The 27,808-nt window shown below is 41.4% G+C and overlaps 1 protein-coding gene across 3 annotated transcripts in view; it reads left to right on the top strand.

Annotated features, from left to right (window-relative positions):
* Nucleotides 1-27,808, top strand: part of ULK4 (unc-51 like kinase 4) — a 502,164-nt gene that overhangs the window by 223,200 nt on the left and 251,156 nt on the right. The window lies entirely within an intron of this gene.

Raw genomic sequence — 27,808 nt, 5'->3', positions numbered from 1 at the left:
ACAGGGGAGCCTGGCGTGCTGCAGTCCATGGGGTTGCAAAGAGTCGGACATGAGTTAGAGACTGAACAACAACAAAATATACAAAGAATACTGTATCTGAGGTTGGTTTGTGGATGAAAGGGCAGAATGATAATCACTGTGCTTCAGTCTGCATGTTCTCATGTTCAGCTTGAAGCTCTCTGACTTTGTCATCACTGAGTCAGGTCAACAGTTTGATGCCTATGGGCAGGAAGTTGTCCTCTTCAGAATGTAGAGTAGCTTAGCTTCTATACACCATTCCCCGCCCCCCCCCCCGCCCCCCCCATTCATAGAACGCAGCTTAGTTGAAAACCGCCAGTTAAAGAAAACCTTTCCTCTCTGGTTATTCTGTGTAGAGAATAAAACAGGATATAGGGCTGGCTTTTCTCCTTCTGCTAAATCTCTGTTTATACTAAGCTTAAATCTGAGAATTACACTGAAAACCGAGTTGGTACTTACAGCAAGGGAGTGCCTTTAGACAAAGAAATGTTCTCTTGTATCTGGGTGGGTTGTCCCCCTTTACCAAAAACTTTCCCTCCGTGGCTAACTGTCAGTGCAAGCAACAAAGGAGGGGACCCATCCCTAGTTAGATCAGCGGAACCTGACTCGGTCATCCATAGAGCAATAGCTTGTATTGTCAGATAACCCTACACATGGAAAATTAGCTCTCTTTAATCATCTTAAAATATTAATCTGCATGTTACTTTTGCTCTGATAGGGCTGTATGGTGAAAACATTTTTCTTGGCCACAGATCGCCCTTGGAGGAGAGCTATGGGCTTTGCTGAACTATTTGAGTTAGGTGGGGAATAGACCTGGGCAAGGGTAGTATTCCCAAAGCATGCTCAGGTGACACCAAGATGACCCAGAGCTGCCATCCTAAGAGGATTGAACCACTTCCAGTGGTCAAAGGGGATTTTAAAGTGTCAGGAGAAGATAATGGCAACCTCCTTCAAAAGGTCCCGTGCCCGCACTGCCGCACTCTGTGCCCCTGACCCTGTAGCAAGCCACCACTGACCCACACCTCTGCCGGAGATTCCTGGACACTCACAGGCAAGTCTAGGTCAGTCTCTTGTGGGCATGCAAATTAGATGCAAAGCAGCATGCAGATGAAGGCTGTGGTTTTTGGTACTGCACTTGGGTCCTAAGCCCAGCAGAGCCACGCTCCCAATCCTCTGGCCCTGCTTCATGACGGGGCCTGAGAGCTGCACCCAGAGGGGCAGATCTGGACCGTGGGAGCTACAGTTATACAAGGCAGTTCGCCAGCTGGGTCAGGCACTTGGAGGGGCCAAGGGCTGCTGGGAAAGAAGGGGCAGTGAAGGTGGTCCAGGCCCAGGGCGTCCTCCACTCCACTTCATCCCCGCATGATACCAAAGGGTCTCTGTCCTCGTTATAGCCAGCAGGGAAGGGATCAGTGTGGTGGCTCCCCTACGTTCCCCAGTTTTGTCTGCAAGGGAAACATACTTGCTCGGTGGCTTTCCTCTCTCTCCTGGTCTCAACAGAGCCCGAGAACATAGCCAGAGGAACCGTGAGAATCTGCCCCCAGTCCGCAGGCGTTGCTCTAGTGCCCACTTGTTTCGCTTCCAGCAGAGCAACCTTTGGGCATTCAGGAGAAGAAATAGAGAAAATAGAGAAACAGCTGTCTAGTGGGGATTGTTAAGCTTCGCCCGGCAGTATATGCATCTCCCACCTTCCGCAGGACATACGTCACTTTCTAATTTGTTGTGGAGTTGGATTTGTGTTTGCAGGGCCATGGGTGCTGTAATGCTGGGTTCAGCCCATGGTTGGGCGGGGGGCAGGAGCCAAAGCTGTCCTCTCTCAGCCACATCTGGCTTGCGCTTGAAAAGAGACTTGGTATTGCAGACACAGAGAGCTGGAGCTTGACCAGACCTGAAACTCTTGGTGTTACTCACCCCCTTGCTGTGCCCAGGGGACTTCTGACCTGCTAAGATCACTATAGCTCCTTATGACTGATAGAAAGTTCTCATCCCAGCCTTTGGCACTCATCTCAAGGTCTGAAATCCCACATGTGGAAAATTCTCCCTTGTGGCTTACCAACCCCTGCCCCCTTCCCCCCAGTAACATGCTGAATCTTTGTATCACAGGCAACTAGCAAGTCTTCATATTGTGCAAATGTTTAATTGATCAGTGCCACCATTTAAACCCTTGTCATTGGGTTGTAGCTGTCCCAGGGAGTGGGTGGAGTTTACACACACTCTCCAGGTCAGCATTCCAGCTGGTCACATGTTGTGTGACTTCAGAGGCATTTTTAGGTGAGACTGTTTCTCCAGATGGAACAGCTCCATACTCGCGTTTCTTGTAGGCTCTTATTTTTTTTTTTAATGTATTTTAAATGTATTTAAAAGTGTATTTAAAAAAAAAATGTAAAGAAAAAACAGTTGGAAATCACTTTTTTGGGGACAGGACTTTTGATGTCCTTGAAGAATATTCTCGAATCCTTGTTCTGTTTTTGTCTTTCTTGAGTTGAATAATCTGAACTTTTTTCTCTGTATAAATACATTTTTAATCGATGCAGTGTCTTTTTTAGCATTTATCCTATGAACTACTGCCTTGTCCTTTCTAAATTTTTGTCACTGAGCTAGACATAATAGAGTGTTTTATTGATTCTATGCTGCACTTTTTTTTTTTTTAATTTTTAACATTTCTGAAACTGGACTGTACTTCCCAAACCAGTGACATTTAACAGTTGCCTTCAGACAGGTGACCTGGTTGTCCTTGCCTTATCCGATACATTTCAGTTTTTCCTTTTCTTTTTATTAGTGCCCAAGAATAATGTGTTATTAAAAATATGTCTAAGTTTAAAAGAACTTTCAATAAAAATAAAATGAAAATTCTTTAGTAGTAAGAAATGATGCCATAGTTTATTTAATTGGCAGCAATTTTCTTCTGTAGTGCTTGATAAAATAATGGTGCATCTTAGAACTGACAGATTCCTAGATTCAAGGAAACACAGTGTATACTTCAGTTGGTTTGGTTTCTAAGTTCAAGGGCCTAGGTGGTGTCTGGTGTATATATAACAGCTTCTCGTGGTGGTTTGATCAGAACAAAACATAATGAAAAGATTGTACTGAGACCCCTTGGCTACTGCTTGTGTCTTCTGGCCACTCATTAAAAAATAAAGCAGCATTTGACCTGTTCGGCTGGTGGTCCACCGTGATCTCTTGATGATTTTTTTCTTTACTCTCAGCCCATAACTGTTTTCCATCTTTGGTTTGAAGTACCTAAAGCCTGATAATGGAGTTTATAGCTTCCTTCTTGAGTTTCCCATATGATGTGCCCTTTTACCCATGATGTAAGGCATCCTGTCTGAGATGTTTTCCTTTAAGAAAGCAAAACGGTCTCATCTGGTGGGCAGGCATTGTAGTCGGCGTCTGTGTCTTTCCTGCAGGCCTAGAGGAAGGTGAAGATGAAGGCAGCAGAATTCTGCATGTGTTGTACTGTTTGGTAGGAGCTTTACCGAGAGAGAAAGACAGTACTGTGATTTCCAGGGAAGGGAGTGATGGGCTCTGCTCCATGTAGGGAAAGGAGTCTCACAGAAGTAACCTTTTAACAGGGGGTTGTTGTGAGGAGAAGGGCCTTGCAGCTAGGGTATGGTGAGTACTGAAATGTGCCTACACCAGTGCCGTGGAGAGATGGTAGGGAGTGAGTACTTTGGGACCAGATCCTGCGGGTCTTTATACTGTGGTTCTTCCTTATTTGTTGGCTTTGCAAATAATTTATACTCTTCAAAATCAAGATCCTCTAAACAAAGTAGTGGTTACCAGTGCAGAGAGGGAAGGGAGGAAGGGGCAATACAGGAGTTAGAGGACTAAGAGTATAATTATGTATAAAGTAAGCTACAAGGCTATATTGTACATGGGGAATATAGCCAGCATTTTATAATAACCATTAATGTAGTGTAATCTTTAAAAGATGTGAGTCAATATATTCTGCACCTGTAACATATATTATTGTACATAAACTATACTTCCACTTAAAAATTAAAAAGTCAGGATCCTCTACTTAAACAAAATCTTTTTGAGCCCCTTTGCAGCCGGGCAGCATGCAGTGAGGACACAGACTGCTTGGCCAGGGGGTTCTGTTGGGAGGAGAATCAGGCTTAGGGTCATGAACTTATATTGTAAACTTGAAACAGGTCGAAAGCTGAATTTTGGGAGCTGCCTGCAGTTTCCATCAGGGAGGCTTTTGAGATCAGCCAGAGGGACTCTGGGAAGGAAGCTTAAAAGACAGAACTGGTCTCAGAGGTCTGATCTAAGGGCCCAGGAGTTGTAGCATCACATTCAGGCCAGAGAGCAGGCAGGATATTTTTAATCCTGGGTTCCACCTGCAAGTGTCCCCAGTCTTGGCAGGCCAAGTGGTAGATAGAGCCAAGTAGCTGATGGCTTACAAAAAGGAGCTGCCACAGCAGCTGGGTGCTGCTTCCCTGGCAGGGCCCACCTGCGTGAGATGCTGCATTTCCCCTGACAGCACAAGGGCAGTGCTGGACAGAGCAGAGGCTCAGGCAGCCTGCCCTGAATTAAGCCAGACTCCCATACACAGGCTGCAGGGTCTGAGCCACTTAGGCAGTCTGGATCTGCTTAATAAATGGGGACTTCTGGGGAAAGTCAGTCACAGGAGAGCCTGATGGCTTGGATTTTGAGTGTCGAGTTGCTGGATGAGCAGGATGGAAAGCCTTTTCCCTTTCTCCTCCTTTCCTCGTTTTTCTTTCCTCATTGGAAAGTGTTCCAGAGAGTAAACGTTGTGTTTAAATGAGTCTTAAGTATGAATTTGGATAGATCAGCCTTTGGATTTTGTTATAACTCTGGTCTCTCCTCATTTTATTTCAGTGGTTTTTTCTTTTGGCCTACTTCCGTAAATCATTTTAATGCCAAGTAATATGAGCAACCTGTATTTTATTGGAAAAAATCTATATTCATAGCAGATTTTCCAATATGTGCCAAAATATCACTGTCATGATATTTTATGTCTATTCCAGAGCAAACAATTAAAGAGCAATTTCACTGGCAAATGTTAACAATAAAAATGGGATTAGCAATACACTAGTTTGACAATTATATTGTTTTAGCAGTTCTCAATGATAGCAGTTGAAGCAAGCTTGAATAAATCTTCCAAGTCAATGGTACCTTTAGGAAAGAATCTCTTTATGGACTTTTGGTGCTGCATTGCTTTAGTCCTGTTTAACCCCCAGTGGATGCCTGAAAACACAGGGTGCTATCAAACCCTGCATGCGTGTGTGCTAAGTCTCTTCAGTCATGTCCAACTCTTTGCGACACTATGGACCGTAGCCCACCAGGCTCCTCTATCCATATCATTCCCCAGGCAAGAATACTGGCGTAGGTTGCCGTTCCCTTCTCCAGGGGGTCTTCCCAACCCAGGGATCGGACCACATCTCTTAAGTCTCCTGCATTGGCAGGCGGGTTCTTTATCACCAGAACCACCTGGAAAGCCCTGTGGACCTTTGGAGCATAAAGGATTTAATCACTGAGATACTAAGGTAGTATACACTGGTAGCCACATCACACTTAAGAAATGTTTCTAATCCCGAGTATTCATCAGACTTTTAAAGTTACTTTGATCTGTTCTAGTTGCAGCCCATCTAATGTGAGTTGGTTCTTAGGGTTAAAATGACAAGTTCCTTATAAGCTAAGACTCTGTTTGTGTTCAATATGCCATTGATAAGCTTCTGCTATGCAGTTGAGCATGAATTTCTAAAACAGGAAACATGGTTTGATTCCAATTTCAAAATGCTTGACCTAGGAAAGTACTTTAAAAGTTACACAAAGAGTACTTACTGGATGCAGGGGGTGAATCTGATTCTTCAACCTACATGGATGCCAGTTGGGGATTCTGTGGATTGTAGGATGGACTGATAACCAATTCATGTTGTATATGAAGATGAGTTTATACACCGCTAACGTACTGCCGTTAAAGTGTGTACTTTGAAGTGTTTTATTTGGTGGGGATTGGGAAGGAGGTGGGTTTGCACAGATCTGTTCTTAGTAGCTTGTGTCATAAATGTATATTTGCAGGATAACTCTTTCAGGCAGAGGTGCAATGTATTGATACTGGCTTGAATGAAGTGAATTTGTTCACATAGCAACTGAACCAGTGGCTTTGATCTGATCAATACCATGTTACCTAGTTAGCTGAATAAATGGGTTGAAACTTAGTAAAATAAACCTATCAATAACTTGGGTAAAGCATGATTGGTTTCTGTAATCAGCTTATTATATAGCGTAATCAGCCCAATTGGGCTTTGAAAGAATATGGACTTTATTAAGTTAAAAGCTACAAGCTATACTCATTGAAAAAAATGCTGAAATAAGGCTTAGGATACCTTTGGCCAATCTCAGGGCACATAGTGAGAGTGTCACGTAGGGCTTCTCCCAAGCCACCGGGATCTTGAGTTTTATCATCATCCTTCTTGTTTCTTGGGCTTCCCTTGGTGTCTCAGACTGTAAAGAATCTGCCTGCAATGGAGGAGACCTGGGTTCAATCCCTGGGTTGGGAAGATCCCCTGGAAGGAGGGCATGGCCACCCACTCCAGTATTCTTGACTGGAGAATCCCCAAGGACAGAGGAGTCTAGCGGGCCACAGTCCATGGGGTCCCAAAGAGTTGGACACAGCTGAGCGACCAAGCACAAACACATTCTTGTTTCTAGTTCTGCTCCAATTCCTGGGCTTCACACTGAGGAAACATACTAATTCTTCCTTCTTTCTTCTCTGCAAGGAGGTGGCCTAGTTATAAAGCATAGAAGGAGAAGGTGATAAGCACTTACTTCCGTAGAGTGTAAGTTATTGTGTTTTGGTTTTTTAAAAATTCTTAGTTGATAGTGGAATGAGGCTTGTGAAGCAAGGGTAAAATTAGGGCACAGCAAGCAAGTGAAACCTCAAAGAGAATAAGTTACAGACAAGTGAAGAAAGATGTGGTCCAGTAAAGTGTCACGAGAGGGAATCGAGAGGAAAGAAACACTGCATTAAATTTTGAAAAGCAAAAGCGTTAGTATAATACTGGAGGAAGAGGCAGAACTCTTGGCTGAAGGTCCGTGAATCTTAGGTACTTATGTGCGCCTCTCCCCCTGCACTCATCTCATTGCCTGTGCTGTTGATTACATTTCTCGTGTAGACCTGCGCTTTCCAGCATGGTAGCCAGCAGCCACATAGAGCGCAGCAAGCATGCGAAACACGGCTGGTCTGAATTGAGATGCAGTCCAAGTGTCAAATACATATCAAATTTCCAAGGGAAAAATGAATGTAAAGTAGTTGAGTGATTTCCTTGTATTGATTACATGTTTAAATGGCAGCATTTGGAGCATATTGGGCTAAATGGACTATTATTAAAATTAATTTTGTTTCTTTCCCTTTTTTTTTTCCTGCAGCTTTTAGAATATTAAAAATATATTGCTTGCATTCTATTTCTGTTGGATTGTGCTGCAGTAGGTGATTTTCTATCTATTTTCTCCATTGCATTGTGAATTTCCCTTCAGGAGAAAGTCACCTTGAACACAGCCACGTTTGTCTCCAGCACATTGTCCTCCCTGCTTTTTGCTTTTCAGTACTTTTATGGGATGGTTAAATAGCATCACGGACTCAGTGGACATGAGTTTGAGCAAACTCTGGGAGATAGTGAAGGATAGGGAAGCCTGGGATGCTGCAGTCCATGAGGTCACAAAGAGTCAGACAGGATTTAGCGACTGAACAACAACAACAACGTTTTATTTTATTAGTGAAGAAGTGAGGGAGGCAAGGTATGGTTGTTCAGTTTAGACCCTTTCCTCCTAGAGTGCAATCACAGTTGACCTTTCTCCTTTGATGGTGGATTGGGAGATGAAACAGTAGGAAGGGCCACCATTCTTTAGTATAATACATTCACAAAAGGCAGTGTGGTTGGAGCTCCCCTGAATTTTGGCCTTGACTAGTGATATCACTCACTTTTACTTCTTTCCTAATGCTGCTTTATATGAGGATGCCCAGCCATTGGCCATTGGTCAACTTTGGGTTCAGGCTTGTGTTCAAATGCCCACTGTGTTCACGAGGCCTTGCCCATTCTCATAGCTCCAAAGTCCCATGTGTCTGGGGCTCTTTGATAGATGGATCCAAGTAAAATAGCTTGTGGTAAGTATAAAGAGTTACCTAAAGAGTCAAGTTTAAAAGCGATGATCATTCTTTCTCAATATATGGCCAGCGAATGGTACATTTTCTTGGAATTCTTCGGTAATGTAGGACCCCATGAGTTTATTCATGTGCTAAACTACTGAGAATGCCAATGTAGGAATGTGGGAATACCACTAAAAAGTCACTAGATTTGAAGAAAGCAGCAAGCATCTACTAGCATTTGCTTTTCATGCTCTTTGCATTTGTTTTCTTGGATGAGTAAGAGCAGAATTTATGTGCTTACGCAGCACTGCGAAGGGTTTTCAGGCTGAGCCAGGAAATCTGATGCACTAAAGTAGTTTACAAATTTATGGGAAAAGGAGAGCTTTTTAAATAGTTATAGCAAGTGAAATTGCATTTTGGATTTATTAGAGGTACCAAATTGGAGGAGGACTGTGATGAGCCAGTGAGGACAAGTTATTACAAAGGATTTTTTGGTTTATTTTTGCTGACAACAAAAACAGTACATGCTTGTAAAATGTTCAAACAGTACAGAAATGTCAAAGATAGAATGTGAAAGTCTTCCTAATAGTTTGACGCATATTTTCTTCACTATTTTCCATGTATGTATTATATCTCTCTTTTCTTTTAAAAAAAATGGGACCTCTCTTTTCTTTTAAAAATTTTTAAAATCTATCTTACATTGTAATGTTCATGGCAGCAGGGTGTGTGTGTATACACCCATATGCTGTGCTGTTGCTGTGCTTAATTGCTCAGTCATATCCAACTCTTTGCAGCCCCATGGACTGTACCTACCAGGCTCCTCTGTCCATGGGGATTCTCCAAGCAAGAATACTGGAGTGGGTTGCCATGTCCTCCTCCAGGGGATCGTCCCAATCCACAGATCAAACCCAGGTTGCATTGGAGGCAAATTCTTTACCGTCTGAGCCACCAGGGAAGCCCATGAATACTGGAGTGGGCAGCCTATCCCTTCGCCAGGGAATCTTCCCAACCCAGGAATCAAACCAAGGCTCCTGCATTGCAGGCGCATTCTTTTACCAGCCGAGCTACCAGGGAAGCCCCATGTACACCTGTAGGCATTATTTATTTCTATTATGTGTTAAATGTATAATTTGATGAGTTCTCACATATGTATTCAATCGAAATAATGAACACAACCGTCATCCTCCAAAGTTTCTTTGTGCTTATTTTTAATCTATTCCCCCGGCCCCACTCCTGTCCCAGGCAACTGTTAATTCACTTACAGTTTAGATTAGGTTGCATTTCTTAGAATTTTATATACATGAGTAGTAAAGGGGTGGACTCTTTTCTTTTTTAATGACTCCCTGGCTTCTTTTATTGAACATACTTTTTCCTAGGGAGAAAACATTAGGTCTGATGTGACCCATGGGGTTTTGTTAGAAGCCTTGAGAAGGTTGAGAAGTTCCCTTTCATTCCTAGTTTGCTGAGAGATTTCACTGTAATGGACTGTTTCTCTTCATCTATTAAAATGATCATGTAATTCTTTATTTTTTAAATAAACATGGTGAAATTATTGATTTGTGTGTGTGTGTGTTAAACCAGTCTGGCCACCTAGAGTTAAAACCCATCATGCTGTTTTTTTTTTAATATATAACGTTGGATTTGATTTAGTAGAAGTTCTAAGTATTTTTGTGACTGTGTCCATGAAGGATGTTGTTCTATAGTTTTCTTGGAGTCTTTTTCTGATTTTTGTATCAGGGGAATATTGGCCCCAGGGAATGAGTTGGAATATGTTCCCTTCACTTTAGTTTTTTGGAAAAAATTTCTTTCAGAGTTGGCATTTATCTTCTCCTTTAAATGTTTAGTAAAAATAACCAGTGAAGCCACTTGGGCTTGAAGTTATCTTTGTGGGAAAGTTGTAAAGTATAAATTTATTTTTATGAATGGATATACCGTTAATTCAGTTTATTTCTTCTTGATAACTTCAAGGAATTTGTATATTTCATTTAAGTTGTCAAATTTATTGGCATGAGGTTGTTATGATACCGCCTTATTATCCTTTTAGTGTTTGAGAATCTATAGTGATGCCTCCCTTTCATTTCTCATACCGCTTATTTGAATAGTAATGAGAAATTGACTATTTGCTCTCTCTCTTTCCTCCTCTGATTTAGTTAGCTAGAGGTTTACAGCCTTTATTTGCCTTCTGAAAGAAGAACTCACTTTTGGTTTTATTGATTTTCCCCCTGATTTGTTTTTTCATTAATTTCTGCTCTTTATTATACCATTTTCTCTATTTTCTTGGGGTTAGCTTTTTGCTTTTATTCTAATTTTTTAAGAAATACTGAGGTCATGAGTTTATGACTTCTGTCTTACTAATATGATCATTTAGTACTATAAATCTCCATCTAAGCACTGTCCTAGTTCCATCCTACAAAATTTAGATGTTTCATTTTCATTCAGTTCAGCATAATTTGTAATTTCCATTGTGATTTCTTTTTTGATTCATGGATTATTTAGAAGTCTGTTATTTAGTTTTCCCATATTTGAGGCTCACAGGTACATTTTTGTTGATTTTGGTTTAATTACACTGAGGTTAGAGAGCATACTGTGTATGTTTTCCATCCCATACAGTTTCCTCAGGCTTGTTTTGTCACCCAGTCTGTGGTCTGCTTTGGTAAGTGGTGAATGTCTCCCCTGTGCTTGTGGAGCAAGTGTAACTGCTGCTGTTGGTTGGAATGCCCTCCGAATGTCAGTGAAGTCAAGGTGGCTGTTACAGCCTGTTCAGATCTGTGTCTTTACTGGTATTGCGTCAACTTGTCTGTCACTTTTGAGAGAGGGGTAATGGTGTCTCTGACTATACTTGTGTCTTTGGCTATTTCTGTTTTGGTTATACCATTGTTGTTTTCTGCTTTGTAGCTCTGTTAGTCCATGTAAAAATTAAATTTGGGATTATGTGTTATCTTGAGGAGTGGAACTGTTGATCGTAATGAGATTCTCCTCTTTCTCCCTGGTCATATTTTTTGTCCTAAAATCCACTTTATCTGATGTTAGTATCACCACTGCAGCTTTCTTTGATTAGTAGACACATATTTTCCCATCACTTAAATTTTAGCCTATCTGTGTGTTTATATTTAAAAGTGTTTTCCTGGCAATAGATGTAGTTGAGTTTTACCTTTTTATTCAGTCTTACATAATTAGTCTTCTGTCTGAGGTGCTTAGAACATTTTCATTAAATGTAAATATTGATATTAACATATTTTAATCTGTTGTACCATCTCACTACTGGTTTTATATCACTTCTCCTGTTCTTTCTCCTTTATTTCTGTCTTTTCCAGCTGTCTTTTGTTCCAGTAGAGTACTTTGCCTTTCAGTGATTGGTGGAGGGTTTACAATATGCATCTTTAATTTACCTCAGTCTGCCCAGTGTCATGTAGGTAATTGCCCTGGTCTATGATCGCACAGAGTTGGACACGACTAAAGTGACTTAGCCTCAGCATGATCACCTCCAGATAAATTACCGGACAGAGCAGCCAAGGGCTCCCTGAGCACAAAGGATCACAGATCAAAAACAAAAACTCACATCACGTGTTTTAGAATCATTTACGTATGTACAATGAGAAGCAAGGTATAGGGTAGATTAACACATTTTAAATAGGGTGCAGGCAGGGTGACGTACACTCCATCTGAATCCTGGGTAACAGTATGTTAATATCCCCCGCCCTCATGAACCTTCCTCTGAGTTGAGTGTGAGGAGCACGGCCCACCAGTGGAAAGTGTCTCACACCAATAACACATACTTGGAGAGACATGTGTAGTTGGCCCTGTTTGTACTTGGTGGTGAACTGGCTCACCATCCTTGGGTTTTATTTGTGTTTCTTAACCAAAGAACACACCAGACCTGAATAGATGTCACTGATGTGTGAGTTAGTTAAAACTTCATGTATACTGAATGTTTTTGGTACTTGCTGTTATAGTATTCAGTTTAATATTTAGTGCATCTTGAGTACTTAGGGTCCAGCTGTCTTATGTATGGTTAGTGACTCATGGACACTAGGTTTCTTCTGGTCCTTTCATTTGGTTCTGTTCACGTCTAGCACACTTACACTCTGTATGTCATGTAATATAGGCATCACGCGTTCCATTTTTTCTTCCATCTCAGAATTAAATCCTCCTTGTAATATGGAAGTGTAGTTTATACCACTTCCTATTTCATGCGAGAATCTTTCAGCAGCACACTTCTATTTTTAGTGACTTCTCATCACATACATCCTGAAATCGAATTCCTGCCAAACCCCATGTGAGCCGACTGTGGCTCCTGCCGCACGTCCTCCTCACTTTTCTTTCCCAGCTGTGCTGTCACCGTGTTACCAGCTCAGTTTACTGAATAGACAATGCGTAGACCTGCCTTTCTTCTTCTCAGGACCTTTGCTTCTACCAGTCCCTCTCCCCAGAATATTCTTCTCCCATCTCCTTGCATGACTGAGTGCATCTCATCCTTCAGGTTTCAGAGAGACCTCTCTACCTCATCCAAACTATGAGCATGTGGGCCTGTGTCTCTCGCCTCACCTGCCGTCTGGCACAGAGTACCATTAAGTGGCCACCGTTACATATCGAACAGTTAAGGTGTCATGCATTATTACTTCTAATGTAGTGCTGGACTTAACATGCACGCTTTTGAAAGGACTTAGTTACAAACAAGTCCTTTTACTTTTTCAACAAATCATTGGCCACAGGCTTTAGTCTCTGAAAAACCCCTCAGTCGGTAATGTGTTAACTATAGTACATTATCAGAAGCAGAAAATCTACATTGGTATACCTTGTCTGCATCATTCAATCTATGTATATTTTTTGAGATTTGTTTTATAGCCAAGAACATGGCCTTTTGGTGTATGTTCTATGGACGCTTGAAAGGAATGTGTATTCTGCGGTTATTGGTTGAAGTGACTGTTGGATGGTGGTGCTGTTTAGTTCTATATTGCTGATTTCCTTTCTAATTATCTTATTAGTTGGGAAAGAGGGGTGTTTAAGTCTTTAATTATAATTATGAATTTGTTTCTGTCTCTTGTTTCCCAGTTTGTAGTTCCATGTGTTTGCATCTCTATTCTCGGTTCATAGATATTTAGGATTGTTGTGTCTTCTTAGTTATTTTAAGTCATTTTATCCTTATTTTGTCATTATGTAATATCTGTGTTCCTTTTAATTTTCTTTTCTCTAGAGTGTATGTTTTCTGGTACCAATATAACCACACTTGCTTTGTTTTGACTAATGTTTGATAAGTGTGTCTCTTTCTATCCTTTTAATGTTTGGCCTCCCTTTATCGTTATCGTTTATATGAGTTTCTTGTAGGCAGCATGTAGTTGGGTCATTTTTATTTCTTAATCCATTCTTCAAATCTGTCTTTTCAGTAGTTCATTTAGACCTTTTATATTTAATGTAATTATTGATATGTTAGATGTTAAATTTGCCATATTTTTTTTCCCTTTCCCCCCCGAGTTCTCTGCTTTCTTTTTCCTGTTTTCCTGTGGATTACTTCAATATTTAGTTATCATGTCTCCTTAATCTCCTCTAGGCTGTGGCATTTCTTCAGACATTACATGTTTTGAATGACCTTGGTAGTTTTGAATATTACTGGTGTTTTGAAGAATATTACGTGATTTGAATATGTCCATTTTTTCTTTCATGATGAGCTCGTTACGGGTTTGGGGGAGGAATAGCACAGGCTGAAGTACTGTTTTCATCACATCGTATCAAAGGTGTCTGCAGTCGACAAGACCTGTCACCGAGTGTGTCAAACCTCGATTAAGTGGCTGGCGGTCGTCAGTTTTCTAAAGGTTACTCCTCTCCAACCCCTCCATTTCTGTACTTTACTTTAGGAAGCAAGTCATTAGGCAAGTCTGGCACTCAAAGGGTGAGGATTATGTTCTAGCTTCTTGAGGATAGAGTATCTACACCGATTGTTTGAAATTCTCTATACAGATTTCTCTCTTTTCCCCATTTAGTTACTCTGACAACTTTAAAACTTCTCCCCTAGTTACTGACTCTTCAAGGTTTCTTTTCTTCTTTAATTTACATTGGAAATTTGAATTTTTCTAGAATATCTACTTCACTATTAAAGTACATTATGTAAATATTTATTTTCATATATGGACATTTACCCTTCTTCCTAATTTGGGGTATCTGTGACTTCTCTCATTTTGTCTGCATTAAGATAACTAGTGTTTAATGGTTCCCCCCTCCCCCTCCCCAATCTCCAGTTCTTGGATATTTACCAGTCGAACTGATTGTATTCTATTACATTAATGTAAGAAATCATTAATCGTTGCTTTTTCTCTTTTCACTAGAATTGTTTTGTTCTTGTCTTGGTCTCTTGGTGAAAGTGCTTTTATCCATTTATCAGTTTTCCTTCTGAGAAATAACAGGCATCAACCAGAACAACATCCATTTTCCCAGTGTGTGTCAGAGAGACAAGTGGAGAGTATTACTGTGTGGGGGTGTGGACTGTGGCCTGTGGTGATGTGATTATGGTTGTTCAGCCCATTGGCTGTCAGGCGCTTCTGGGCATAGGAAAATGGAGCACAGGTCTGGGCCTCAGTGAGCTCACGGTTCACTGTGGAGGCAGGCAGAGCTCTATAGCTGTAACATGGAACAGTGTAAATTATGACAGAGACACAGTGGGCCAACTCCCTGCTGGGGGAGATCAGCGCCCCTTCCAGGAGGGAAGCACCCTTGTGCTGGGGAGCGCATTGGACCATGTTCACCAGCAGAAGCGTGTGCTTGCTCTGCTCCGCTCCTCAGAGGGTGGCTGGCAGGCCTCTCCTTCCTGTGCTTAGGTGACTTTCTGCTCACCTGTCAACATCAGCTGCAAGTGGGTCCTCGTCTGTCTTCCCAGCTGTCTCTTTCAAGGGTTACCTGAAATGTCTCTGTCCCAGGTGCTCATAGCACCCTGTCCTCCTTAATAACACGTGTCAAAGTTTGTAGTTTTAGGGTTGTTTTGGGTGATTAGTTGATTAACAAAGTCTACTGCTAGATTTCTGACTTTGTGAAGTAGGGGCGATGTCATATTTGTTTGCCATTGTTTTCCCTGCTCTTGGATCACTGACTGGCACATAGTAGGTGCTCAGAGAGTGAGTGAGTAAGGGGATGAGTGAGTGAGTAAGGGGATGAGTGGGTGTGTAAGGGGATGAGTGGGTGTGTAAGGGGTGGTGGTTGACGATAAGGGAAGGTATTTGGGGTCCACACTGTGAAGGGTTTTATGTCCCTGCTGGGGAGTTCAGACTCTGCTTCCTGTCCTCTGTGAACCTTGGAAGAATGTTAACCAAGGATTTGACATGGTCAGCTTTACTTTAGAAAGATCTGCCTGGGAACCATTTGTGTGGAAAGCATATTTTCAAACTGTGAGTAAAACAAGCAATATTAAGTAGATACTTTTTATTTATTTTTTTGTTTTTAAAAAAAAATTTTTAACTTTATAATATTGTATTGGTTTTGCCATATATCAACATGAATCCGCCAGAGGTATACACGTGTTCCCCATCCTGAACCCTCCTCCCTTCTCCCTCCCCATACCATCCCTCTGGGTCATCCCAGTGCACCAGCCCCAAGCATCCAGTATCGTGCATCGAACCTGGACTGGTGACTCGTTTCATATATGATATTATACATATTTCAATGCCATTCTCCCAAATCATCCCACCCTCTCCCTCTCCCACAGAGTCCAAAAGACTGTTCTATACATCAGTATCTCTTTTGCTGTCTCATATACAGGGTTATTGTTACCATCTTTCTAAATTCTATATATATGCATTAGTATACTGTATTGGTGTTTTTCTTTCTGGCTTACTTCACTCTGTATAATAGACTCCAGTTTCATCCACCTCATTAGAACTGATTCAAATGTATTCTTTTTAATGGCTGAGTAATACTCCATTGTGTATATGTACCACAGCTTTCTTATCCATTCATCTGCTGATGGACATCTAGGTTGCTTCCATGTCCTGGCTATTATAAACAGTGCTGTGATGAACATTGGGGTACACGTGTCTCTCTCCCTTCTGGTTTCCTCAGTGTGTATGCCCAGCAGTGGGATTGCTGGATCATAAAGCAGTTCTATTTCCAGTTTTTTAAGGAATCTCCACACTGTTCTCCATAGTGGCTGTACTAGTTTGCATTCCCCACCAACAGTGTAAGAGGGTTCCCTTTTCTCCACACCCTCTCCAGCATTTATTGCTTGTAGACTTTTGGATCGCAGCCATTCTGACTGGCGTGAAATGGTACCTCATAGTGGTTTTGATTTGCATTTCTTTGATAATGAGTGATGTTGAGCATCTTTTCATGTGTTTGTTAGCCATCTGTATGTCCTCTTTGGAGAAATGTCTATTTAATTCTTTGGGCCATTTTTTGATTGGGTCATTTATTTTTCTGGAATTGAGCTGCAGGAGTTGCTTGTATATTTTTGAGATTAGTTGTTTGTCAGTTGCTTCATTTGCTATTATTTTCTGCCATTCTGAAGGTTGTCTTTTCACCTTGCTTATAGTTTCCTTTGTTGTGCAGAAGCATTTAAGTTTAATTAGGTCCCATTTGTTTATTTTTGCTTTTATTTCCAATATTCTGGGAGGTGGGTCATAGAGGATCCTGCTGTGATGTATGTCAGAGAGTGTTTTGCCTATGTTCTCCTCTAGGAGTTTTATAGTTTCTGGTCTTACGTTGAGATCTTTAATCCATTTTGAGTTTATTTTTGTGTATGGTGTTAGAAAGTGTTCTAGTTTCATTCTTCTACAAGTGGTTGACCAGTTTTCCCAGCACCACTTGTTAAAGAGATTGTCTTTAATCCATTGTATATTCTTGCCTCCTTTGTCAAAGATAAGGTGTCCATATGTGCGTGGATTTATCTCTGGGCTTTCTATTTTGTTCCATTGATCTATGTTTCTGTCTTTGTGCCAGTACCATACTGTCTTGATGACTGTGGCTTTGTAGTAGAGCCTGAAGTCAGGTAGGTTGATTCCTCCAGTTCCATTCTTCTTTCTCAAGATCGCTTTGGCTATTTGAGGTTTTTTGTATTTCCATACAAATTGTGAAATTATTTGTTCTAGCTCTGTGAAGAATACCGTTGGTAGCTTGATAGGGATTGCATTGAATCTATAAATTGCTTTGGGTAGTACACTCATTTTCACTATATTGATTCTTCCAATCCATGAACATGGTATATTTCTCCATTTATTAGTGTCCTCTTTGATTTCTTCCACCAGTGTTTTATAGTTTTCTATATATAGGTCTTTAGTTTCTTTAGGTAGATATATTCCTAAGTATTTTATTCTTTCCATTGCAATAGTGAATGGGAATTTTTCCTTAATTTCTCTTTCTGTTTTCTCATTATTAGTGTATAGGAATGCAAGGGATTTCTGTGTGTTGATTTTATATCCTGCAACTTTACTATAATCATTGATTAGTTCTAGTAATTTTCTGGTGGAGTCTTTAGGGTTTTCTATGTAGAGGATCATGTCATCTGCAAATAGTCAGAGTTTTACTTCTTCTTTTCCAATTTGGATTCCTTTTCTTTCTTTTTCTGGTCTGATTACTGTGGCCAAAACTTCCAAAACTATGTTGAATAGTAATGGTGAAAGTGGGCACCCTTGTCTTGTTCCTGACTTTAGAGGAAATGCTTTCAATTTTTCACCATTGAGGATAATGTTTGCTGTGGGTTTGTCATATATAGCTTTTATTATGTTGAGGTATGTTCCTTCTATTCCAGTTTTCTGGAGAGTTTTTATCATAAATGGGTGTTGAATTTTGTCAAAGGCTTTCTCTGCATCTATTGAGATAATCATATGGTTTTTATTTTTCAATTTGTTAATGTGGTGTATTACATTGATTGATTTGCGGATATTGAAGAATCCTTGCATCCCTGGGATAAAGCCCACTTGGTCATGGTGTATGATCTTTTTAATGTGTTGTTGGATTCTGATTGTTAGAATTTTGTTAAGGATTTTTGCATCTATGTTCATCAGTGATATTGGCCTGTAGTTTTCTTTTTTTGTGGGATCTTTGTCAGGTTTTGGTATTAGGGTGATGATGGCCTCATACAATGAGTTTGGAAGTTTACCTTCCTCTGCAATTTTCTGGAAGAGTTTGAGCAGGATAGGTGTTAGCTCTTCTCTAAATTTTTGGTAGAATTCAGCTGTGAGGCCGTCTGGACCTGGGCTTTTGTTTGCTGGAAGATTTTTGATTACAGTTTTAATTTCCGTGCTTGTGATGGGTCTGTTAAGATTTTCTATTTCTTCCTGGTTGAGTTTTGGAAAGTTGTACTTTTCTAAGAATTTGTCTTTTTCTTCCACGTTGTCCATTTTATTGGCATATAATTGTTGATAGTAGTCTCTTATGATCCTTTGTATTTCTGTGTTGTCTGTTTGTGATCTCTCCTTTTTCATTTCTAATTTTATTGATTTGATTTTTCTCCTTTGTTTCTTGATGAGTCTGGCTAATGGTCTGTCAATTTTATTTATCCTTTCAAAGAACCAGCTTTTGGCTTTGTTGATTTTTGCTATGGTCTCTTTTGTTTCTTTTGCATTTATTTCTGCCCTAATTTTTAAGATTTCTTTCCTTCTACTAACCCTGGGGTTCTTCATTTCTTCCTTTTCTAGTTGCTTTAGGTGTAGAGTTAGGTTATTTATTTGACTTTTTTCTTGTTTCTTGAGGTGTGCCTGTTTTGCTATGAGCTTTCCCCTTAGGACTGCTTTTACAGTGTCCCACAGGTTTTGGGTTGTTGTGTTTTCATTTTCATTTGTTTCTATGCAAATTTTGATTTCTTTTTTGATTTCTTCTGTGATTTGTTGGTTATTCAGCAGCGTGTTGTTCAGCCTCCATATGTTGGAATTTTTAATAGTTTTTCTCCTATAATTGAGATCTAATCTTACTGCATTGTGGTCAGAAAAGATGCTTGGAATGATTTGTATTTTTTTTAAATTACCAAGGCTAGATTTATGGCCCAGGATGTGATCTATCCTGGAGAAGGTTCCATGTGCGCTTGAGAAAAAGGTGAAATTCATTGTTTTGGGATGAAATGTCCTATAGATATCAATTAGGTCTAACTGGTCTATTGTATCGTTTAAAGTTTGTGTTTCCTTGTTAATTTTCTGTTTAGTTGATCTATCCATAGGTGTGAGTGGGGTATTAAAGTCTCCAACTATTATTGTGTTATTGTTAATTTCTCCTTTCATACTTGTTAGCATTTGTCTTACATATTGCGGTGCTCCCATGTTGGGTGCATATATATTTATAATTGTTATATCTTCTTCTTGGATTGATCCTTTGATCATTATGTAGTGACCATCTTTGTCTCTTTTCACAGCCTTTGTTTTAAAGTCAATTTTATCTGATATGAGTATTGCTACTCCTGCTTTCTTTTGGTCTCTATTTGCATGGAAAATCTTTTTCCAGCTCTTCACTTTCAGTCTGTATGTGTCCCCTGTTTTGAGGTGGGTCTCTTGTAGACAACATATATAGGGGTCTTGTTTTTGTATCCATTCAGCCAGTCTTTGTCTTTTGGTTGGGGCATTCAACCCATTTACGTTTAAGGTAATTACTGATAAGTATGATCCCGTTGCCATTTACTTTATTGTTTTGGGTTCAAATTTATACTCCCTTTTTGTGTTTCCTGTCTAGAGAATATCCTTTAGTATTTGTTGGAGAGCTGGTTTGGTGGTGCTGAATTCTCTCAGCTTTTGCTTGTCTGTAAAGCTTTTGATTTCTCCTTCATATTTGAATGAGATCCTTGCTGGGTACAGTAATCTGGGCTGTAGGTTATTTTCTTTCATCACTTTAAGTATGTCTTGCCATTCCTTCCTGGCTTGAAGAGTTTCTATTGAAAGATCAGCTGTTATCCTTATGGGAATTCCCTTGTGTGTTATTTGTTGTTTTTCCCTTGCTGCTTTTAATATTTGTTCTTTGTGTTTGATCTTTGTTAATTTGATTAATATGTGTCTTGGGGTGTTTCGCCTTGGGTTTATCCTGTTTTGGGACTCTCTGGGTTTCTTGGACTTGGGTGATTATTTCCTTCCCCATTTTAGGGAAGTTTTCAACTATTATCTCCTCAAGTATTTTTCTCATGGTCTTTCTTTTTGTCTTCTTCTTCTGGGACCCTATGATTTGAATGTTGTAGTGTTTAATATTGTCCTGGAGGTCTCTGAGATTGTCCTCATTTCTTTTAATTCGTTTTTCTTTTTTCCTCTCTGATTCATTTATTTCTACCATTCTATCTTCTAATTCACTAATCCTATCTTTTGCCTCTGTTATTCTACTATTTGTTGCCTCCAGAGTGTTTTTAATTTCATTTATTGCATTATTCATTATATATTGACTCTTTTTTATTTCTTCTAGGTCCTTGTTAAACCTTTCTTGCATCTTCTCAATCCTTGTCTCCAGGCTATTTATCTGTGATTCCATTTTGATTTCAAGACTTTGGATCATTTTCACTATCATTATTCGGAATTCTTTATCAGGTAGATTCCCTATCTCTTCCTCTTTTGTTTGGTTTGGTGGGAATTTATCCTATTCCTTTATCTGCTGGGTATCCCTCTGTCTCTTCATCTTGTTTAAATTGCTGATTTTGGAGTGTCCTTTCTGTATTCTGGCAGTTTGTGGAGTTCTCTTTATTGTGGCATTTCCTCGCTGTGTGTGGGTTTGTACAGGTGGCTTGTCAAGGTTTCCTGGTTAGGGAAGCTTGTGTCGGTGTTCTAGTGAGTGGAACTGGATTTCTTCTCTCTAGAGTGCAATGAACTGTCCAGTAATGAGTTATGAGATGTCTATGGTTTGGGGGTGACTTTGGGCAGCCTGTATCTTGAAGCTTAGGGCTGTGTTCCTTTGTTGCTGGAGAATTTGCTTGGTATGTCTTGCCCTGGAACTTGTTGGCCCTTGTGTGGTGCTTGGTTTCAGTGTAGGTATGGAGGCGTTTGATGAGCTCCTGTCAATTAATGTTCCTTGGAGTCAGGAGTTCCCTGGAGTCAGGGTTTGGACTTAAGCCTCCTGCTTCCAGTTATTGGTCTTATTTTTACAGTAGTTTCAAAACTTCTCCTTCTATACAGCACCATTGATAAAACATCTACGTTAAAGATGAAAAGTTTCTCCACAGTGAGGGACACCCAGAGAGGTTCACAGCATTACATGGAGAAGAGAAGAGAAGAGGGAGGAGGAAGTTAGAGGTGGCCCGAATGAGATAAGGTGGAGTCAATAGAGGAGAGAGTGGGCTAGCCAGTAATCACTTCCTTATGTGCACTCCACAGCTGGACCGCTCAGAGATGTTCACGGAATTATACAGAGAAGAGAAGGAGGAGGAAGGAGACAGAGGTGGCCGGGAGGATAAAGAGGGGAATGAAAAGGAGGGAGACAGATCCATCCAGTAATCAGTTCCCTAAGTGTTCTCCACTGTCTGGAAGACACAGAAATTCAGAGTTGGGTAGAGTAGAGAGGGGTTAGGGAGGAGACACAGGTGACCTGGTGGAAAAAAAGGAGAGTCCAAAGGGAGAGAGAGCAGTCAAGCCAGTAATCTCGCTCCCTAGTGAAAAATGGGTACTGAAGATTGGGTTCTTAGAGGTACAAAATTGGTAACAAATACATAAAAGCAAAAATTAAAAATCTAGAGTAGAGTTTGGAATTTCAAAAATACGATGTTAAAGAAAAGAAGAAGGAAAAGAAAGAGAGAAAGAACGAACAAACAAAACCAAACAAGGTCATGAAAATTATAAAGAAAATATAGGTACAAAATTGATAATTAATACCAAAAAGCAATAGTTAAAAATCTACAGTAGCGTTTGGAATTTCAAAAATAAAATGTTGAAAAAAAGAAGAAAAAGAAAGAGAGAAATAACAAACAAAAACAAAGTCGCAAAAATTATAAAGAAAATACAGGTACAAAATTGATATCAAATACCAAAAAGCATAAATTTAAAATCTAGAGTAGAGTTTGGAATTTCAGGTATACAATGCTATATAAATGAAGAAGAGAAAGAAACAGAGAAAAAAAAGTCACAGAAATGATAAAAAAAAACGATAGGTACAAAATTGATAACAAATACCAAAAAGCTAAAATTAAAAATCTAGAGTAGAGTTTGGAATTTCAAAAATCCAATGTTAAAAAAAAAGAAAAAAAAAAACAAGGTCAAAAAATTATAAAAAATATATATATGAAGTTTGCTGTAAAAAAAAAAAATAAGGTTTTTTTTTGCAAAGTAATAGGTTATAAAAGTGAAAATTAAAGGAATAATAGAGAACTTAAAATTTTTTTTAAAAATTTAAAGAAAAAAAGAATGATCGTAAAAATAGTAAAAATATATCTAGGACTTTCTCTGGTTTTGTTGTGAGTATTGTGGGTTCAGTTCATTTTTGGCTAGTTCCTTGGTCCGACTTATATTTCTCAAGATCTATAGGCCCCTTCCTATGTAGTTGGTAGTAACCACAGGGTTTTAATCTATTGCCTGTAGCTTCCGAGGCGGTTCCCTCTGTTATAGCTTCTTCTGTTTGCTGGTCTCTTCAGTGTCTGGTTTCCGCCCTGACACAAAGGGGATGGTGGAGGACACTTTTTTTTTTTTTAAGGCTCACTTGTTCAGTCGCGCTGTGGGGAGGGAGGGAGGGATGCTGCAAACAAATAACACTGGCGTGTGCTCGCAGTGCCTCAGCCACACTGGGTCTGCCCCCACTCACGGCGCGTGTAGCCTCCCTGCCCACACTGCTCAGGCTCTAGGTTGCTCTGCCGGGAACCATCCGTGGCCGGCCCTGGGCTGCCTGCACCTCCCAGGTCCAAGCCGCTCAGGTTCAGGCACTCGGGTAGTCCTCAGAGGCGCAGACTCGGTTGGGCCTGCGTTTTGTGCCCTTCCCAGGTCCGTGCAGCTCAGGTGACGTGTTTGGCGAGCGCAGTCAATGCGACTTACCGCCTCCCCCGTCCCTGCCGCTCAGTTTTCTGGGTGTACAACTGGCTTACCTTCTCAGGCGGATGTTGACCATCCAGAACCCCAAGAAGTCTCAGTTAGGAAAGAAGCCTGCTTGCAGTTTTGTAGATAATGTCTCTCTGGGGCTGTGATTGCCCCCTTCTGGCTCTGGCTGCCTGTCACCAGAGGGGGATGGTCTGCAGCCGGCTATCTCTGTTCAGTCCTTTGTTCTGTGCGCAGGCCTGGCGGTGTCTTAGGTTAGGGCTGGCTTTTCCTGTGGTAGTTATCTCACAGTCTGGTTTGCTAGCCCAAGTTAGTTCGCTCGGATAGCGCTCGGGGCCTTCAGGCCCGATCCTTACTCTAGGCAATGCAGCCCGGGCCTCCCTGCCCAGCCCCCGCTTGCTAGTGGCGGGTGCAGGCGTCTGTGCTGCTTCTCTGCTGGGGAGTTACCGTTGGGCTCATAATCTGTGGGTTTTAATTATTTATTTATTTTCCCTCCCTGTTATGTTGCCCTCTGTGCTTCAAAGGCTCCGCACAGACTCGGCAGTGAGAGTGTTTCGTGGTGTTTGGAAACTTCTCTTTTTTTAAGACTCCCTTCCCGGAACGGGGCTCCGTCCCTCCTTCTTTTGTCTCTTTTTTTGTCTTTTATATTTTTTCTACCTCCTTTCAAAGATAATGGGCTGCTTTTCTGGGTGCCTCATGTCCTCTGCCGGCATTTAGAAGTTGTTTTGTGGAATTTACTCAGCGTTTTAAATGTTCTTTTGATGAATTTTGGGGGGACAAAGTGGTTTCCCCGTCGTATTCCTCCGCCATCTTAGCTCCTCCTCCAATACTTTTTATTTTTGTAGGTAGTAACCAGTAGTTATTATTCACTGACTTTCCCATTTAAAGAATGCCTTCTCTGAGCAAGCTTTTTATGTGTTAATGTAGATTATCTCCTATGCTGTGGGTAGGATGGTGTTGAGAGAGTTTGCACTCATGGTGGAAAAATATTGCCTCCCCACTGAGATGTCCACATTCTAATTCCTAAAACCTGTGCACATGCAGTGGGTTTCTTGGCTTATCCAAGTGGGCCCTGTGTAATCACGGGATTCTTATCTGTTCAAGGAGGAGGCAGGAGGAGTTTTCAGAGTAACCTGATGAGATGTGTAGGCCCTGGGTAGCCCCTGCTGGCCCAGGGGCTCCAGGCCAAGGGATGCTGCAGCCTCCCAAAACTGGAAAATGGAAGGAGACGGCTTCCAGGAAGAAATGGAGCTCTGCTGACATCTTGACGTCATTTCAGGGAGACCTGCCTTGGAGTTCCGACCTCCAGAACTGCAAAATAACACTTCTGTGTTAACCTACTAAGTGTGTGGTCCTGCTAAGGGAATACTGTTCACCATAGTTTATAATAAGCCTGCCAGGTAAATGGTCATGAGGAACACCACAGAGCAGTCTTGGTAGACGCAGCAGATGAGACTGACTTGGACATCTGCCTGGATCTTTCCGTGTTTATGTATTTGGTAGGTGATACAGATATCCACAGATATTTGATGTTTTCTTACATTAAAATTCACATGGTGATTCTTGATCTAAATCGGTTGAAGCAGAAACTATGGTCTTGTTATCCTGATGGCTGGCCCTCATGACTCACATGTTAGTACTTCCTGTCGTGCCGTCATTACTCTGGCCATTTCTAGGTTTCATAGTAAAGATGATTCATTTTGCTCTCCATGACAGGCTTCTGTTAGAAATACATTACTCATGTGCTCCGGGAGATTGATCACATACATCTCTCTCCCCCTGTCTGGTCTCCTCAGATGCTCTGTATCTGTTGAATCACTGGGATTTTCTTTTACTTCACTATAAAATGTGTTATAGTTTTCCATAGCTCCAGTTGAGCTACAATTAATATTTTAGAGGGTTTAGTGTAGAAAGTGTGCAGTGCTGTAAAACTGTTGAGATGGATGGTGGGGGTTGCAGCTGAAGTGAAGCCAGCCCTTTCTCCCTGTGATGGAGGCAGCCCAGGGTGGGAGTGAGGTCACCTGGGACCTGGGTGAATCTTGATTGGTTTTGTATATTGAGGATTCCTGTCATGTTCAGCGGGTCCACTCAGCCCTCAGAGGCCTTGGGACTCTTAAGGTTCATTAACTTGAGTTCTTTGGGGAGTCAGGGATTGCCAGTAATGAAAATCATGCTTAGAAATGAGTTTTTTTTTTTTTTTTTAAGGAAGTTGTCATTATTTTTTTAATTTAGGAGTTTACATTTCAAGAAGCATGTTTTTTTTTTTGTTTTAATTTAAATTTATTTATTTTAATTGGAGGCTAATTACTTTACAATATTGGTTTTGCCATACATCATCATGAATCCACCATGGGTGTATACGTGTTCCCCATCCTGAATCCCCCTCCCACCTCCCTCCCCATACCATCCCTCTGGGTCATCCCAGTGCACCAGCCCCAAGCATCCTGTATCCTGCATCGAACCTGGACTGATGATTCATTTCTTATATTATACATGTTTCAATGCCATTCTCCCAAATCATCCCACCCTCTTCCTCTCCCACAGAGTCCAAAAGAGTGTTCTATACATCTGTGTCTCTTTTGCTGTCTTGCATACAGGGTTATTGTTACCATCTTTCTAAATTCCATATATATGCGTTAGTATACTGTATTGGTGTTTTTCTTTCTGGCTTACTTCACTCTATATAATCGGCTCCAGTTTCATCCACCTCATTAGAACTGATTCAAATGTATTCTTTTTAATGGCTGAGTAATATTCCATTGTGTATATGTACCACATCTTTCTTATCCATTCATCTGCTGATGGACATCTAGGTTGCTTCCAAGTCCTGGCTTTTATTTTTCCCTTTTTGCCACTCATTACATTATGAATTGCAGCCTTTACCTCTGTGGAGATCTTCTGCTCCCCTCCCCACAGATCTCTTCAGTTTGTGTTTTGAGGAGTGTGTTTCTTTTTCTGGTCCCGTTTCAGTGGTCTAGTGGTAAACTGGTGATCTAGGGAAGGTCACCAGAGTGGAATGTTTGCCTATGGGTGGTGCTGTCTTCTTACCTGCCCAGAAACCTCAGTGTCCGTGGCCTGGGCAGTGAAGGCAGAGGACAACACAAGTTGGCCGTGCATTGCGTTCATTGGTGGGTGTCACCAGGACTTGTCTATACGGGAGACTGGACTGTCTGTCTAAAGAACCCAGCCTGGGGTATGCTATGGAAGGAAGGGCAGGGAAAGGGAATTAAGTCTAGAAAACTACATTTTTCTTAAGCTATAAAAGATAGATGTACAGTTTGCCATGTTGACTGGTACAAAGCCCTGCAGGTTTTGATCCTAAGGAAGAAAAGCCCCCCTCTGTGGTCCACATGGAGAAAAGAAGCCTTGAACACTGTTCAATTGTCCCCAAGAGTCCTTCAGGACGGTCCAGCTACAGAAGAAGAGTGAGGTCTTGGGTTGTCAATGGATGGTGCGGGGACTTTAGTCCCTTAAGGCTTTTCCATGGTGCCTTACCACCGGGTTGGGGGAGACAGCAGAACCTCTGTGTGGGACACCCCTTCCCAGTCACCTCTGTGCTGCCTGAGAACAGGGGCACTCAGTGGATTTCACTCCCAAATCCTAATGGAGGAGTCTGCTTTTCTTAAGTCTGGCCACCAACTTGAGGGGCTGTGAGGCGGACTCGGGTGTGCAGCAGCCTCTGTCTTGAGGTGGAGTTCAGGGATGCTACTAGTAAGACGCAGGACAGGTCCCACAACACGGGGCTCCTTGGCTGCAAATGTCAGTAGTGCCCATGCTGAGCAAGCTTGTCCCGGGATCTAGCTCACTTGCTTTCTTCCTGTGGCTACCGCCATTAACATTTTTGGTGACTTTTGTTTTCAAGTGGCTAGCCACTCAGCACCTCGGCCGTCTTAGTTCTAACATTCTGTCCATCCCTTGTGCTCCCTCATGTGCCCAGCCTGTGGGCATCTGATCCCCTTGGCTTCAGGCTTCTTTTGGGTTCTGCCAGTAGTCGGTGCTGGCCTGATCAGGGTAAAGGGGACGGGAGGAGAGCAAGGTCAGGCACTCCCTTTCCTCATTGCCTCCCGCCTTAATGGCTGTCCTGGCAGTGGCTGAATTCCATTATAACTTCAGTTCCTGACTGGGGTCCCCTCCTCTGTGACTCCTGCTCCTCCTGGGCTGTGGCAACACGGTCCTGTCCCTTGTCACTTGGGGCCTCCGGGTGGTCTCTGCTGGCCCCTGGGTGCCTCACCGCCCTGCTGGCTGTCTGCAGCTTGCCTGCACACCTGTGACGAGTCCCTTCACTCGGTGTTTTCTGCTGAGTCCTTTTGAGTGTGCCCCTGTCATCTGACCTGATCAGCGTATCACACCTCATCTGATAGCACTCTCAGTATCCCCTGCAGACTTCCAGATCTTATGTCCAACTTTCATCTTTCCTTTGGAGTCAGAATCTGGTGTTCAACCGCACATTGGAAATCTCCATATAGGTGCCTTAGAAGTATCTCAGACTTCATGTAGCCAAAGAGGCCTTTACATTCTGAGCCCACTGCCCTTCCTTACCCATACCCCAACTCTTGCTTTTGTAGTTTTCTCCATCTCTGTACAGTTTACCTCTCTTCATCCATGTACGACGATCCCAGATTGTATTTTATTTTATTCTTCTCCCAGACATATCTCATTTGCCTACTTTTTCCATCTCTGTTACCACCACTGTATCCAGGTCACTGTCCTAGCTTACCTGGATGGCCAGTGTGTCCCAACTTATTTCTCTGCCTCAGCGTTTCTTTTTCTTAGCATC

The sequence above is a fragment of the Bos mutus genome, chromosome 22, assembly GCF_027580195.1.
Source record: "Bos mutus isolate GX-2022 chromosome 22, NWIPB_WYAK_1.1, whole genome shotgun sequence".
Lineage (NCBI taxonomy): Eukaryota > Metazoa > Chordata > Mammalia > Artiodactyla > Bovidae > Bos > Bos mutus.
This window is presented reverse-complemented; position numbering and strand designations above follow the sequence as displayed.